This window comes from Panthera pardus, unplaced genomic scaffold (genome assembly GCF_024362965.1).
Source record: "Panthera pardus isolate Hobbes unplaced genomic scaffold, ASM2436296v1 HiC_scaffold_8, whole genome shotgun sequence".
In the NCBI taxonomy this organism is placed as follows: Eukaryota; Metazoa; Chordata; class Mammalia; order Carnivora; family Felidae; genus Panthera; species Panthera pardus.
In genome coordinates, this window is record NW_026527013.1 from 38,880,416 (window position 1) to 38,894,761 (window position 14,346).

The 14,346-nt window shown below is 42.2% G+C and overlaps 1 protein-coding gene across 5 annotated transcripts in view; it reads right to left on the reverse strand.

Moving 5' to 3' along the window:
* The window catches only part of FOXP1 (forkhead box P1), a 386,554-nt gene that overhangs the window by 178,110 nt on the left and 194,098 nt on the right, over positions 1 to 14,346 (reverse strand). The window lies entirely within an intron of this gene.

Here is a 14,346-nt window from a genome sequence, read left to right on the forward strand (position 1 = left end):
TGGCCCCTCCCCCTCCTTTTGCATAATAAATCAACAGTAAAATGTGGATTTAAAAAAATGCACTAACCTATTTAAAAAGATGTAATCAGTTTAAGGGCTTGCCTCATGCAAACAAGATTCCTGGGTAACTTAGTTACAAATGTAAAAACACAAACAAGCAAACAAAATAAAACCCTACTGGATTCTACAACTGTTCTTAAAAGTTACCCTCTTGCATGCCTACACAGCTGACTTGGGAAAGCTGATTACTGATCTTTAAACTGTCCCACTTCCTTGTGTTCAAGTCACGCCGCTATTCCTCTCTCACCTTAAAAAAAAAAAAAAGGGACTTTTAATACTTAACTCTAAAAATCTCTGGACTAAATATCCCGTGTGGCTATAGTTACTACATTTACCCCAAAACAGGGAGGTTTACCATGAAAAAAAGAACCCGGAATGTTAATTCCTTTGTACATTCTAAAACCGTTTCCTCTACAAAGAATGCTGTCACTACCACACTGGGGCAAGGAACAACATTCCATATCTCATGGTTGTTGAGAGTCTTTTTCAAAAATCTGCCATGTATAAAGACCTTCATTAGTGTAATTCAGTGACTGTTGGGTTTGGTGTCTTTTTTTTTTTTGATATATACAACTTTTGATATGTCATTTAAAAACCTCATAATAATATCATTAAAGAGCTACCATTTTTAAAAGAGAAATTGTCTGCTCAGGGCCATGGAATAGTAGCCATGCTCTAGGCCGTTTCCTCTCTCCCTTTCAGACTTCTGGACTTGAATGTCACTATAGACCTTGAATCCTTGAATGTGAAATGGCTTCACGCTAATTGCTCTAATTGCTTGAAGATGTGCAGGCAGGTGAAACCTGATCCCCGTGGCCATTGTAGAGACCAAGAACAACACTGGAATGTTTACACAGTGGTTTGATTTTAATAGACAGAAGGGCTGAGTTTAAGACAGCAAAAACATAGCTAATAGGTGACCCCTTAATGTTAGGCCTCCTTAAAAAAAAAAAAGACGCACAACAAAATACAATTTCATGTTCTAAAAGGCAGTGTCCTAAATGCCAAGGTTATTTGCTCGACTCTTGCAGTGAGTACACGTTACGTTGCACCTGACATTTACACCCGAAACTCTACCCCGAATACATTTTTTTACCTTAAAACAAAAAAGCACTTTATGTGTCAGTCACCTTACAAACAGATTATGACTGTATGGTATTTCCAAGTAAGTGCACTCATTTAAATTTTAAATTGAATATTTTCACCATTGCAGCACACGGCACTCCCTGTCCCTTAAAGGGGAAGCCCTGCATCTCCTGGTGTGTTCCTCTGCTTCTTCTGTTCCCCTTCCCTGCCATTTATGGAATTCGTGACCCTTGTAGATTCCTTGTTTGCAGTAAAAGTTGAACCCAAACCCTCTCACGTTGGTGCAGAAGACAAACATGCATCCTTTTGGTGCCTCCTCCCTTTGTTATTGTGTGGGACTGTGGCCCACTTCTCTTCTTGGGGGGCTAAGGCAGCCAGGGGAGTGGTAGACATAGTTATTCAATGACAGTGGCCATTCTCCCTGGATATTTTAATGAATTGAGATGGATACAGAGGTTTGACAATGGCTCCCCAGAGCCCTCTCTTAACACAGCACAAATGTAACCAATGCTGGACAGGAAATATACTACAGCAAGACCAAGATAAAAATACAACAGCACCTACAAGGTGTCATTAACAAGAGGAAACCAACAAGGGTTAGGGGGAGGCTTAGGTAAATGTTGGGGTGTGTGTGTGTGTGTGTGTGTGTGTGTAAACACACAGGTAACGTATAGGAATATTTCATACAGAGTCAAGGAAACACTGCTAAGGAGGAAGCAGGAATTAGACATTCACTATGGAAAGAAAAAAACACCATGAAACAATGAAATTATTTTATGGTTAAGCTGGGCAATTAAAAGCAATAGATACACCTTGCAAATGAGAACAGAGAAGCAGGTAACACCCCACACAGCTGGGAACACTGTCAAATCTGCTAAATTATGCTATATATTAACTTCTGCTGGTAAAACGCAAAGTGCAGAAGGGGCAAGAAAGCCCCTTGAAAGCTCTGAAACACTTTTAGTTATATAAGGTAATAATAAATACAGGACCTTGCATTGCCTGGGACTATTTGTTCCCAAACACTGAAAGACAAAATAATGAAACAAAAATAACTGCACAGAACATCCTTGCGAATCTCAGCCACCTCACACTGTTTTATGGACACTCACACCTTGTCCTAAAAGTTACAGTCCCCTATTAAGAAGTAATGCCTCCCGCTCTGAAAACGGAGGGGGGACGAGTATCCCTTTATCCACATAAAGATTAAGTATAAACTGGTCCAATCCAGTGAGAGGAACACTGAGGGAAAAGTAAACAGGCCCCCACTCCCCACCCCCGAAATAGTTCCCCTTTGAAAGCTCTCTGCAGTGAGTGCCTGGTACCAAGGGCTGCCCTGTTCCTTGGAGGGGTCAGCAAAGCTATGCTAAACTGACAGGTTCAGTTTACAGCAGGCCAGAACTTTGTTTGGATATACTGGCCTTGCTCACCGCCAGCTTAACAACAGATGGCTAGAAAACTTTCATTATGCTGCACAGGACTGAACTGCAAACAATCCAGAAAACTGTGAAAAGTTTAACTCCCTCTAAACCGATGTGCCAAAGCTGGGCCTGCCCAGAGCCGGTGAGCCCGCTTAGGGCCAAGGGGACCATGGAAGTGATGGCTGAAACAAATTGGCACTTGCTAACTGCCCAAGTCAACTCAAGGGACCATCCAGACACCAGAAGGGCAGGGACCCTCCCTACTATTGATTTTAACTGTTCAAAGACCAGACCTTATAAGGAGTTGTACTGACTGTGCCTTGCCTTCTTTTCTATTTTCCCAAAATACACTGTCAGACTTCCCCTCCCTTCGGAGAAAGAAAATCTCCCTTCAGACCATTCCCAAGCTCCCTTCCTGTCTCCCCTCCCTCCGGAAATCGGGCGGACAAGACCCAACAGTCTCACCCCTAACACCTAGATTTAAATATGATTTATCCAAATCTGTATATAATTTAAATATTCATTAAATCGATTCAGTCGCACGAACCCTAATATCTCCTAATGCTCCGAGACAGGTTATAAATGCACCTTCAAAGGTTTAATTCAATTGGCAATCTGAGAGGTCTTATCACTAGAAATGTGTTATTTTCATATTATTCAAGAAATGAACAAATGTGCTTTCCACAAACGTATTTTAGGAGCTACCCTTTCCTGTTATTGAAAGAAAATTGTGTTTATTACTCCTTTAGCATAGTGTAAACTCATAAACGTCAACAGAGAGTACAAGCAAAACTGTCAACTAAATATTGTTTCCTTCATGAGCTGTTCTTCTAAGTCAATTACGCCTTTCAACTTCTGGGGCATTGTATGATAAACTGGCAGTAAAAATCATTCACATTAATATACCATGGTGCCTTGCCTGCAAAAGGTAATTAAAGAAGTAAATGACTCATAAGAATAGACATATTAGCTGCAAAATGAAAGGCAACTGAGCTGCCACATAAAAATATGTACCATTAAGATACTGCATTTTCATATTCCTGTAATCAGCTTCAGTAGACTAATGCTTATTTAATCCAGTTCTGTGCTAAGTCCATCAACAACTGTTTTTTGCTGTTTTCTCCTTGACTGAACATTATGAGAGCAGGTTTGGAATAAATACTGCAATGAGATTTTTGCATACTCAATTGAAGAACAGGTTTTTACATTTTAAAATCTTTTTTTTTTCTTTCCCTGAGAAATGCAACATAAAAAAATTACTGTTAGGGGGGAAAAAATATATATATATATACATACATATATATATATATATGTGTGTGTGTGTGTGTGTGTGTACATATATATATATATATATATATATATATATATATATATATAGCTAGTGAGACATGTCTCTTTACATGGCAGAACATTTTAGGGAAATACTAGTTGTTTCCATGTTCACCTCTTCTGACCACTATCAGCACAGGGGAAAGGGTGCTGGGCCTCCACCTGCCAGATCTCTGCTACCTTTATGAAGCACTCCCTTTTGTGAATAACGTCTTCCATTAGCACCAGTGGGGGTAAGGCAATTTGTCCTTTGGCAGGATAGAAAGAGAAATCAAGAATGGAGGAAGGAGTTGACAGCTGGCATGGCACGGGAGGACCGCAGACTAGCCTACTGGATCCTGAGTTCTTGTCCTTCCAGAGGGTGGATGTGACTGAACAGAAACCTTTCCAAAGACAAGTGAACTGACCCTCAAATTGACTGCTCTGCTTTCCATTCTCCGGCTTTCAAACTGACAGGTCACTTTATTCTTCCTACCCTTTATTTCAGTATTCCCCTGCTAGCCCAGCCAAGCCACAGGAAGACATGGCCCGTGCGGTCCCAGATCTTCACCGAGGCTGTCCCCTTCCCTGCTTTCTGGAACCTCCACCTGGACCAGTGAGATGAGTCCACGATTGTTAAGATGTTCTGGGAACGTTTCAATGCAGGAAGCTTCCTGGAGGCTGCAGAAATGCCTGTAGTTGTTGTGGAAATGAGGGCTCTTTGTTGACGACTGATGTGGGCCTAAGGCTTTGCCAATTCAGTTTTGGAGTTTTAGCTTTCAAAACTCTTGCAATTCCTCCCGATGTTTTGAAGCCAGCAGTGAAAATCAGCCTATAAAACATAACTGTCTTCTATCAGTTGGCCAGCAATTTACTCGCTTTCGATAACATCTAAATGCATCTAGATGGGGTCCACTAACATAAAAAAAAAAAAAAAAATCCCAAAACAAAAACCCGAGAGACTCCTGACCTTGACCTGTCTTTGTCTTAAGGTGATAGGCCTTGGACAGAGGCAAAGGTCTAGATTTCTATACAAATGGTCCCTTCTCCCCTCTCCTCCTCCTGTGAGCACAGAAATCTCCATGGCTTTAAAACTAATGAGCAGCTGGCCAGGCCTTAGGGACAGCCCAGGATGGGAGGACAGCCCTCCAAGGACCCTTGGCTGTTTATTTATCTCTTAACAGTTCTGAGAACTGCCCGAGAGTGGAGAGCCTCCCAGATTTGGGCTCGGTCTTTCCTTGCCACGTATGATTGCCTCGACGTTCGAGCAGACATCACTTGGAACCACAATTAATGAGCTCTAGTCCTTTTTCTAATTAAGGAACAAAGGTTCCTGTGTGCACAGTATGGTGACGCTGTCTGCAGAGCACACGTGGAAAGGGAAGTGAATGCTTCTAATTGCTTCAAAATGGGATTTTTAATATTTGGGAACATAATGGAATCGGGAAATAAGAGCATTTCCAACATCCTTTACAAATAAGGCTTTACAAAATATTGTTAGCTGTGAATAATACATCATTATCAAAAATGGAAAGTTATGAATACCGCGCATGTAACCTTTGTATTCACGTGAATTAACCTATACGTAGGAATACAATGATACATGAATTCCTTCTTGAAAATACATTAAAAAAAAAAAAAGAAAAAGCCCTCCTCAAAAAAAAAAAAAAAAAAAAAAAGCAGGAAGGCAGCTACTCTGAGCCTGATATTCCTCAGACCTTAGCAGATTAGGATTCAAACGTGTAATTAAGAAAGATAACCCCAGTTTTTATAGTAATTAGGGGCTGTGGGAAATAGGATACTATCTCTCAAAAGTGTTACAAATGTACCACACTTCTAAATAACCTGCAATGCTTGGAAAGTATACTCACTACCAAGGGCAAAGCTGCTGTGCAGGGAGGGAACAGTAAATGACAGACTGGCGTTCAAGTCCATTAGCTGCTATGTGATAGGAGCACATTCACTGCACACGATCTGTGAAAAATCTTAGATCTCTTTAAATCTTTGAATTGGATTACTGCATTAATTCTTAAGAACTGCAATCCTTCAACCAAGTCAAATTACCCTCATTAACGGTGGAAAAACTGCCTCTGCAATAAGTTTAAAAAAAAAAAGATATTTATTACCTATAATCACTTTCACGTACTTCACCAGAAACATGATGAACCGATGCCTACAACTTTGACCACGGTGGCATCTTGATTTTGCATGTTGATTTGAGTTAAAATAAAACTGAAAACATTTGCATGGTGTTTAAAAAAAATTTTTTTTTCACACCAACACGACATGGCCTTTTATTATCACAGCCCTCTGATAGGAAGGGAATAGCCCCATTTTACAGGAGAAGGAATGGGGAGCTAAGGCAGAGATATTGCATCAACGGTCCAAGCTCTCCCAGCTAATTAGGGGCAGGGTGTTCTGGATGCCCACTGCAGGAATTGATTCAGAAATACAGTTTTCTGATGCTTCTGTCATGCAATTCATTGACTTCTCTAGATCGCACTCAGTGGAGGAAAGGCAGGCAAAATAAATACAAAGATCAGAACGCAGCTTTGAGGGTACAAATGTTCCCCATAATGAATACAGCAGAAGCTGCCTCAATTGTTCCCTCCCCACATTTGCTGTTACTATTTAACCTGCCTTGAGAATTCATCAAATATGTTCTTTTCCAGTGACAGAAGAAAAAGAAATGTAAATTGATCTACCCTGCCCTTGTTGTTCTCTAAAACGGTCTCATCGGAAATGTGATAACAGCTTGACCGATTCTGAACAACTTACGGTACTTTATGGCAAATGCACTCCTCGAAGCCCACTGACTGTTGTTCTTGGCTCCAGGGATGTGACTTCTCTGGTTGTATGACTTCCTAGCACAAACCACACAGCAGGACAGTCCTCACCACCAAGAAGGCAAGCAACCGGGGAAGGTGGCGGGGGGGGGGGGGGAGGGGGGGTGTCTGTGTTTATGGAAAGAAACAATCTGTAGATCATGTGTTAAGGAATGAGAAAAGGTGAACTTCTACCTAGAAGTTGCTTTCTAGAACTTGAGAGCAACCAACACTTCTAAACAGCTATAATAAAATGCTAACTGGAATTCATAATAAAAACCCAGGGGCACTACAAGGCTCTGAAGTGCCTTCTGAATCATTAGAAAAGAAAAAAAAAAAAAAAGGCAAATTGTCCTCTGGATAGTTGTATGTGAAATGCATTTATTGTAATCTATAGATTTGAAACTAGGTAGTCTTTAGTATAATGATGATAAAAATCAATTGAATAGAATATTATCTCTGATAATCCTATAATTTACTATAACCTTCTTTTTGAATGATTTCCAAAAACCAGTTGTCATGAAGACGAGCATTTCGAGTCCACATCAGATCTGCAGAACATGCTGGAGTCTAGTAACAACTGAAATGGCATTTATCCACCTCAGGGGGTACCAGGCATTTGCACTCACTACCCTTCCATCCTTCTAATGATCATGCAAGGTGGGAGTGGCCATAACCATGCTATGGAGGAGGAAAACAAGGCTCAGGGAAGTTGACGAATTTGCCCAAGGAGAAACATTTTCTAAAGTGGGTGTACGACTGCTTAGGGATGGAGGTGAAGCTGAGGAGAAGTCAGAGAGGAAGTGTTCAGAGGAGGGCTGGGGGCCAAGAGGCTCCTATCTTGGGGCAACAAGAATTTGCAGGAAGACCTGATCCAAATATCAGATGGTCCATGACCTAAAGACTCAGCACCCACCTCTCACCGAGTGGCATCGCATGCTTCAAAGGAGAATATGGAAATCGTTCCACTTTGATTCTACCATTTGTAGGGTCTCCTCTCTTTCTTTCAAGAGCTTTATGACTGTCAATCGGGTGGTTTTCAAACCATAAATGCTTTACCAGTGACTTTGTGACAGACTTGGTTCACTACTCTAGCAACCTCTCAATATGAATGTTAAAGTTACCCGTCTCCAAGTACCAGGCCACACCTTCTATTTACACATCAAATAAACATAATTTTTGATGCATACTCTGTACCAAGCACAGTCTAGACACTGGGCCTATGAAGGTGCCCCTTCCAAAGGCTTAGTGTCGAACAGAAATTAGAGATAAGACACTGGCAACCCACAAATCCAGAAATAGAAAGCCACAACAGGAGTGCCTGGGTGGCTCAGTCGGGTGTCTGACTTTGGCTCAGGTCATGATCTCGTGGTTTGTGAGTTTAAACCCCGTGTCGGGCTCTGTACTGACAGCTCAGAGCCTGAAGCCTGCTTTGGACTCTGTGTCCCCCCCCCCCCCCCATCTCTCTGCCCCTCCCCTGCTTACGTACTCTCTCTCTCACACACAAAATAAATAAATAACAAAAAGGAAAAAAAAAAAAAAAAAAAAGAAAGCCACAACAGAGGAATCCTTAACAAAAGCACAGTTTCATGTACTTGTCTTTTCTAGCCTACTCTAGATAAGACTGTTAAGACGATCCATGAGAAGGTGATATTTAAGATAAGAGTCCCAAGCAGAGAAGGAATCAAACAGCCAAGGAGCAGAGAGAAGAGGTTCAAGGAGATGGACCACTGGGGCTGAAAAATTATAGGTTGAAACGTGCTAAAAGATGAACTTATGAATAGTTGGTGATAGATAACTCGGCTTATATTGAACTGTGTTCAATAATACTGTCTGTTCAGTCCTTTTGAAAAAGATTTTTTTTTTCTTTTTCAATCCTTTTAAGGCAAAAGATGTGTACAGATTGCAAATATGCTTTCAATCAAATGGCCTGAAACATAAAATGCACTGTGGTGGCAAAAAACTCGAAAAGCATAAAGGAATTTATGTAATTTCTACAGAAAAATAAATACCTTAGACTCGGTCCCCGTCTCTTTTTAAATGCTGCAATGCTTTGGTGGCAGGCACAATGCTAAGATGATGTCCTACCTCCCTACCCCTCGTTCCAGATATTCCATCAAAATGTAGTCAAGACGGTGATTTGCAGGATTTTATGGCTGTAATTAACGTCCCAGATCAGCTGACCCTAGAAGAGGGAGATAATCTAAACAGGCCTGAAAAAAAAATCACACGGGGTTTACATTTTGGAGTTTATACTGGTGTTTAGCAACCAGAGAGGGAGAGAGTCTCAAAGCACGAGAAAGTTTTGATGCACCACGCCTGGCCTCAGGTGGAAGAGGTCACCTGGCAAGAAATATGGGCCGCCTCTAGAAGCTGAGAGTGGCCTCCAGGTGACAACCAGCAAGGAAATGAGGACCTCAGTCCTACAACCACCATGAAGCAAATTTTACCAAACCCAAATGAGCTTACAGAAAGAATCTCACACCCAGAGTCTCTGGACAAGAACTCCATCCAGGTAACACCTTCGACACTGAACCTTCTGGAACTCTGGGCAGGGAACCCAGGAACTCTGAGCCTGGGCTTCTGACCCACATAACTGTGAGCTAACAGGTGTTTTAGCTACTAAGTTTATGGCAATTTGTTATGTGACAAAGAAATCTAATATATGTGGAAAAAAGATGAAATCACACTGCCTGTGTCTAAAGTTGATGGAAGAACTTACTGGGAGGGAGGGAGGGAGGCAGGCAGGAGGGCTGGAGGGGAAGAGAAGGGAAAGATTGAGCATGCATTCTAGCTCCCCAGAGACCAATATGGTGACCTGGTACAGGCCACTCAACTCTCTCCAGCCTCACTTTCCTCACCTGTAAGGAGGAGACGATAACAATGTAGAGTGATGAGGGGCATCCTAGGGAGAACACACGGGCAAAAACACTATGGAAGTCGTAGAACACAATCTGAGTTTTTATTGTTTGTATGGCTTCATTGCTGAGCCATTCTGATTTCTGAGTTTTCACTTCCTTTCTTCAATTTTTCCCATTACCTGGGCAAATGCTGATCAAGACACAAATATGGAATCATCCTTGGCTATAAAAGAAAAAGTGGATCCTAAACCATCTTGGAGCTTCTTGGCAGTCTAGGCAAAGGATGGGAGATGCCTTCCGGGGGAGAGGTGTAGAAGTTAGCGTGAGTCCCCGGTGAGGAAAACCATGGCTCCCATCTTCCTTCCACCACTGGACCCGTAGCCATTTGGAAGGTGGAGCCAAATGGCTTCGGTTCAAATCCTAACTCCACTCTTGACCTTGATTTCACCACTCTGTTGTTTTTTTAAGGTGGGAAGTAGAATAATAGTAGCTCCACTCCTAGTGTCGCCGTGGGGAGTGAATTACATACAGAAAGTGCTTTGAAGTCAGACCCTGACCCGAGTAAGCGCCACAGACGTGCTGCTGTTGTTGTTGTTGTTATTATTATTATGACTACTACCACCACTGCTGCTATAGATTCCAAAACGGGACCTGATATTTTTTTTCCCAGAGAATTTGGAAGAATTTTCTCGCCCAGAGAATTAGGAAGAATTTGGAAGATGGGGCTCCGTAAACATGTAAAAATATATCCACAGTAAGGATTTTACCATCAATGACTTTTCATAGGACACTATAAAACCCATCTAATCTCTGAAGAGAAAGCAAGAAAACCTCTCCGGTCATGATTTTGCTGCATTATTTTATGTTTGCTCAAAGGGGAAAAAAAAAACTCTCAAGGACTTAAAACCGTGATTTATTGCTTTTTAACAAGCAGTTTTGGGGAAGCCAGAAGAGAGGGTTCCCCTGCTGAAAGGGCAAGGGGAGGTAAGGAATTTCAGCAAGGGGGTCAGAGACAAGAGCAGCCAGGAAAAGAAGGCAGCAGTAGAGCAAAACAAAGGCTGATTCCAAGTGCAGTGCACACGGCTTCCTTCTCATCTCCACTGGCTCACGTACTGAACTCCTCATGGCCTTTCTATCAGGGCTGGGAAGTGAGCAGTGAAGACGGCTCTCCGGGACCTTGCGATGCAGTGGGCGAGGCAGACCAATAAGGCAGATATCTGGAGCAGCGCCGTGAGCACCAGCATGGTCGGGGGGGGGGGGGGGGGGGTGCCGATGTCCAGGGTTGGGGTGCGGAGGCAGCTAACCGAGGGGAGGCGCTGGCGTCCCCATACCTGAGCAGCGAAGGACACCTATCAGTCAGAAGAGGTGGGTGCACAGAAAAGTGGGGGAGGGGACGGGGATTCTGGGCAGAGAGAAGAGTGTGCCTCTAGGCAGAAATACAAACATGACCATGGAGTGTTTGTTTGGAACCTCCCAGGAGGGGCCAGAATGCCAAGAAGGAGCTGGACGAACCACAAAAGAAAGGCTGTGATTTGCTGATCTTGCCGAAGTTTGAGCTTAGGGTTTATTATTACTATTTTTTAATTTACCAAAGTGTAAAATTGACTCTTCAGGTATGTAGAACTATGAATTTTAATGCGTGTATAAATTCACATAACCCCCACCATGATCAGGATATGGAATAGCTCCAGGAGCCCCCAAACTCCCTTAAACTATCCCTTCATAGTCATACCCTCGTCCTCCAGCCCTAATTCCTGGCAAACACGGATCTATTCTCCATCACTGCAGTTCTGTCTTTTCAAAAATGCCATACAAATGAAATCATACAGTATGTAACCTTTTGAGACTGGCTTCTTTTACTCAGTAAATATCTCTGAGATTATTCTAAGCGGCTGGGCATACAGATAGTTCATCACTATAGTTGCTGAGTATTAGCCTACGGTAGGGCGGGGGGGGGGTACTGTCATTTGTATATCCATTCACTCACTCAAAAACATTGGGGGTTTTCCCCAGCATGGGGCTACTGTACATAAAGCTTCTATGAACATTCATAAATAGGTTTTTCTGTAGACACATGTCTTCTTTTCTCTAGGATAAATGCCCAGAAGTATGAGTGCTGGGTCACATACTGTGTGTGTGTGTGTGTGTGTGTGTGTGTGTGTGTGTGTGTGTGTGTGTATTTTAAGAAGCTGACCAACTGTTTTTCGGGATGGCTATCCCATTTTGCATTCCCATCACCAAAGCATGCAGGTTAGTGTGTTCCACATCCTTGTCAGCACTTGGTATTGTCAGTAGTTTTTTCATTTTAGCCATTGTCACAAGTGATTAAAATTTGCATCTTCCTCGTTTCTAAGGATGTGGGACAACTTTCTGTGCCCTATGTTTCTCATTTTCAGAGGAATTTCTGTTCAGCTTTTTTTGGCCCCTTTTTAAATTGTTTTTCTTCTTACCTTATGGTTTTGAGAATTCGTTATACATTTTGGATACAAGTCCTTGGTTGGAGGTGTGACATGTAACGTATTTTCTCTAGCCATGACCTTGTCTTCTTATGTGTGCAATTTAGAAAGTTCCCTTACACTATGTTAGGGAGGAAAAATAGGAGGGACTTTTGGGTGGGGGCAACTTACTAAGAAATGAAAAATGTGGCTAGGAAGCCACGGATGGGCCCAATGTCTTCAGCACACAAGAAGAGAACAGGGTGTTCTCATGGCACGGGCAGGAGCTTGTGTGAAGCAGTCCATTCGGGGCGATGCTTTTAATGCCGTGACTAATGATGCCCACGTAAAGGTGATGTCTTCCCGTCCTGTTTTTAGTGCTGCTGAACCATCCCAGGTAATAAATCAAAGAAGCCAGGGTGGCTATTTGTATGGCGAGATAAGGGAAATTAATTTCAATGCCCAAACATGGACCTCCTTATATTAAAAAATGACTTGGCAGTACTAGTCCTTTTCATGAGAATGTCTTGGAGAACCAACACTTGGAAAACACACACGCGGGGTGGATTCACCCTCTGTATTTTCAAGGGAAATACTGTTGTCTTCTGAGATTGGAAAGTCAAGGGGAAGAATCATTTCAAATATAAAGAGCAAAAAAATAAAGCACTGATGGAGCAAAAAAAAAATATTCATGGACTTTCAAGAAAGGGAGGATTATAATAATAAATTGCATGTAGTCAAATTCTTTCAGTTCTTAAAAAAAAACCTTTACTGTGCTTTGCAAACTACTCTAATTGTCTCATTTTCATGAAAACTTAGACGCTCTGAGTTTAAAATGCATAAAAATATAAATACTAGGACTGTGAACAAGAACGTACGTAACAATAGTGCGATTTCTAGGCAGAAACGTGGCTGGAACACAGTGTTAATACCTTGGCTGGAATACTAAGGGAAAGACAAAGTGCAAGAAAAGCCTGGAGACTTCTCTGAGCTTCCCAAGGGCCGCGCCCCGCCTCCCCTCCACCCACCCCCCCATCCCCCCTCTGAACACAGTGCAGGAACAATGTGAAGCCATCCATCACCAGTGAGCACGACTCTCCTTGCTGGCTCCAAGCAGGCAAGGTTGCCACCTGTCCAGCTTTCCTTTGAAAGGTCCCCACACAAAGGGGACTAGGTTCTGCTCCAGGTTCAAAGTAGCATTTAATCTGGACTTCTGAATCCCCCAGCATTTCAGCAGCAGCAAATGCACTCTACTTCTAACTTGGAGAAGTCTCTTTCCAAGCTCTAACTTGGAAATTTGAACTCTGAATCTACTGACCAAATTCTGGGTTTACTCCAAGCAGGCACGGTTTCTCTCTCTCTTTGCTTCCCTTCTTGCCCCAGCAAAATCTCTTCTCTGCAGATGAGCTGGAGGGATGTCTTGGAAATGCGCATCGGATCGTGCCACTGCACTGGCTTCTCGGTGCATATTTAGCAGGAATATTTCCTACTACTCTTAGAGATTTCTATATACCATAGGGGTTAAGTAAATGTGTTGGTTAAGCAAAGGAATGAGTAAGTGTGCCAAAGTAGGGAGGTTCCTTTAAGATCCTAGCCTTACCTGCATTTATGTAAAAAATATTTTTAAAAGAGAAAAATGGAAATGTTCTTCATCTCAGAGGGAGGAATTATCTGAGTATAACAAAAAGCTCAAGAACTATAAAGAAACAATTGATAAATAAAATCATATTAAAATTGAATATGATGGGATGCCTAGGTGGCTCAGTTGGTTAAGCCTCTGACTTTGGCTCAGGTCATGATCTCCAGGTTCATGAGTTTGAGTCCTGCATTGGGCTCTGTGCTGACAGCTCAGAGCCTGGAGCCTGCTTTGGATTCTGTGTCTCCCTCTCTCTGCCCCTCCCCCACTGACACATGGTCTCTCTCTCTCTATCTCTCTCTCTCTCTCTCAAAAATAAATAAACATCAAAAATTTCATTTTAAAAACTGAATATGGGTGAAAGGGTAGAGCAAATTCAAAATATCGCTGAAATACTGCATAAATACTTGTATATCATCAACCTAAGAAAAAAATCTAGTTCTTATAGTATGTAAGAATCTCTTAGGGATGCCTGGGTGGCTCAGTTGGTTAAACGTCTGACTTCAGCTCAGGGTATGATCTTGTGGTTCGCGAGTTCGAGCCCCACATCGGTCTCTTTGGCCTCAGCGCAGAGCCCGCTTGGGATCCTCTGTCTCCCTCTCTCTGCCCCTCCCCCCTCTCAAACATAAATAAACATTAAAAAATTAATCTCTTATAAATCAATAAGGAAATAAAATAAACCCAACAGAAAATTAGGGAAAATGTGAAAGAAAC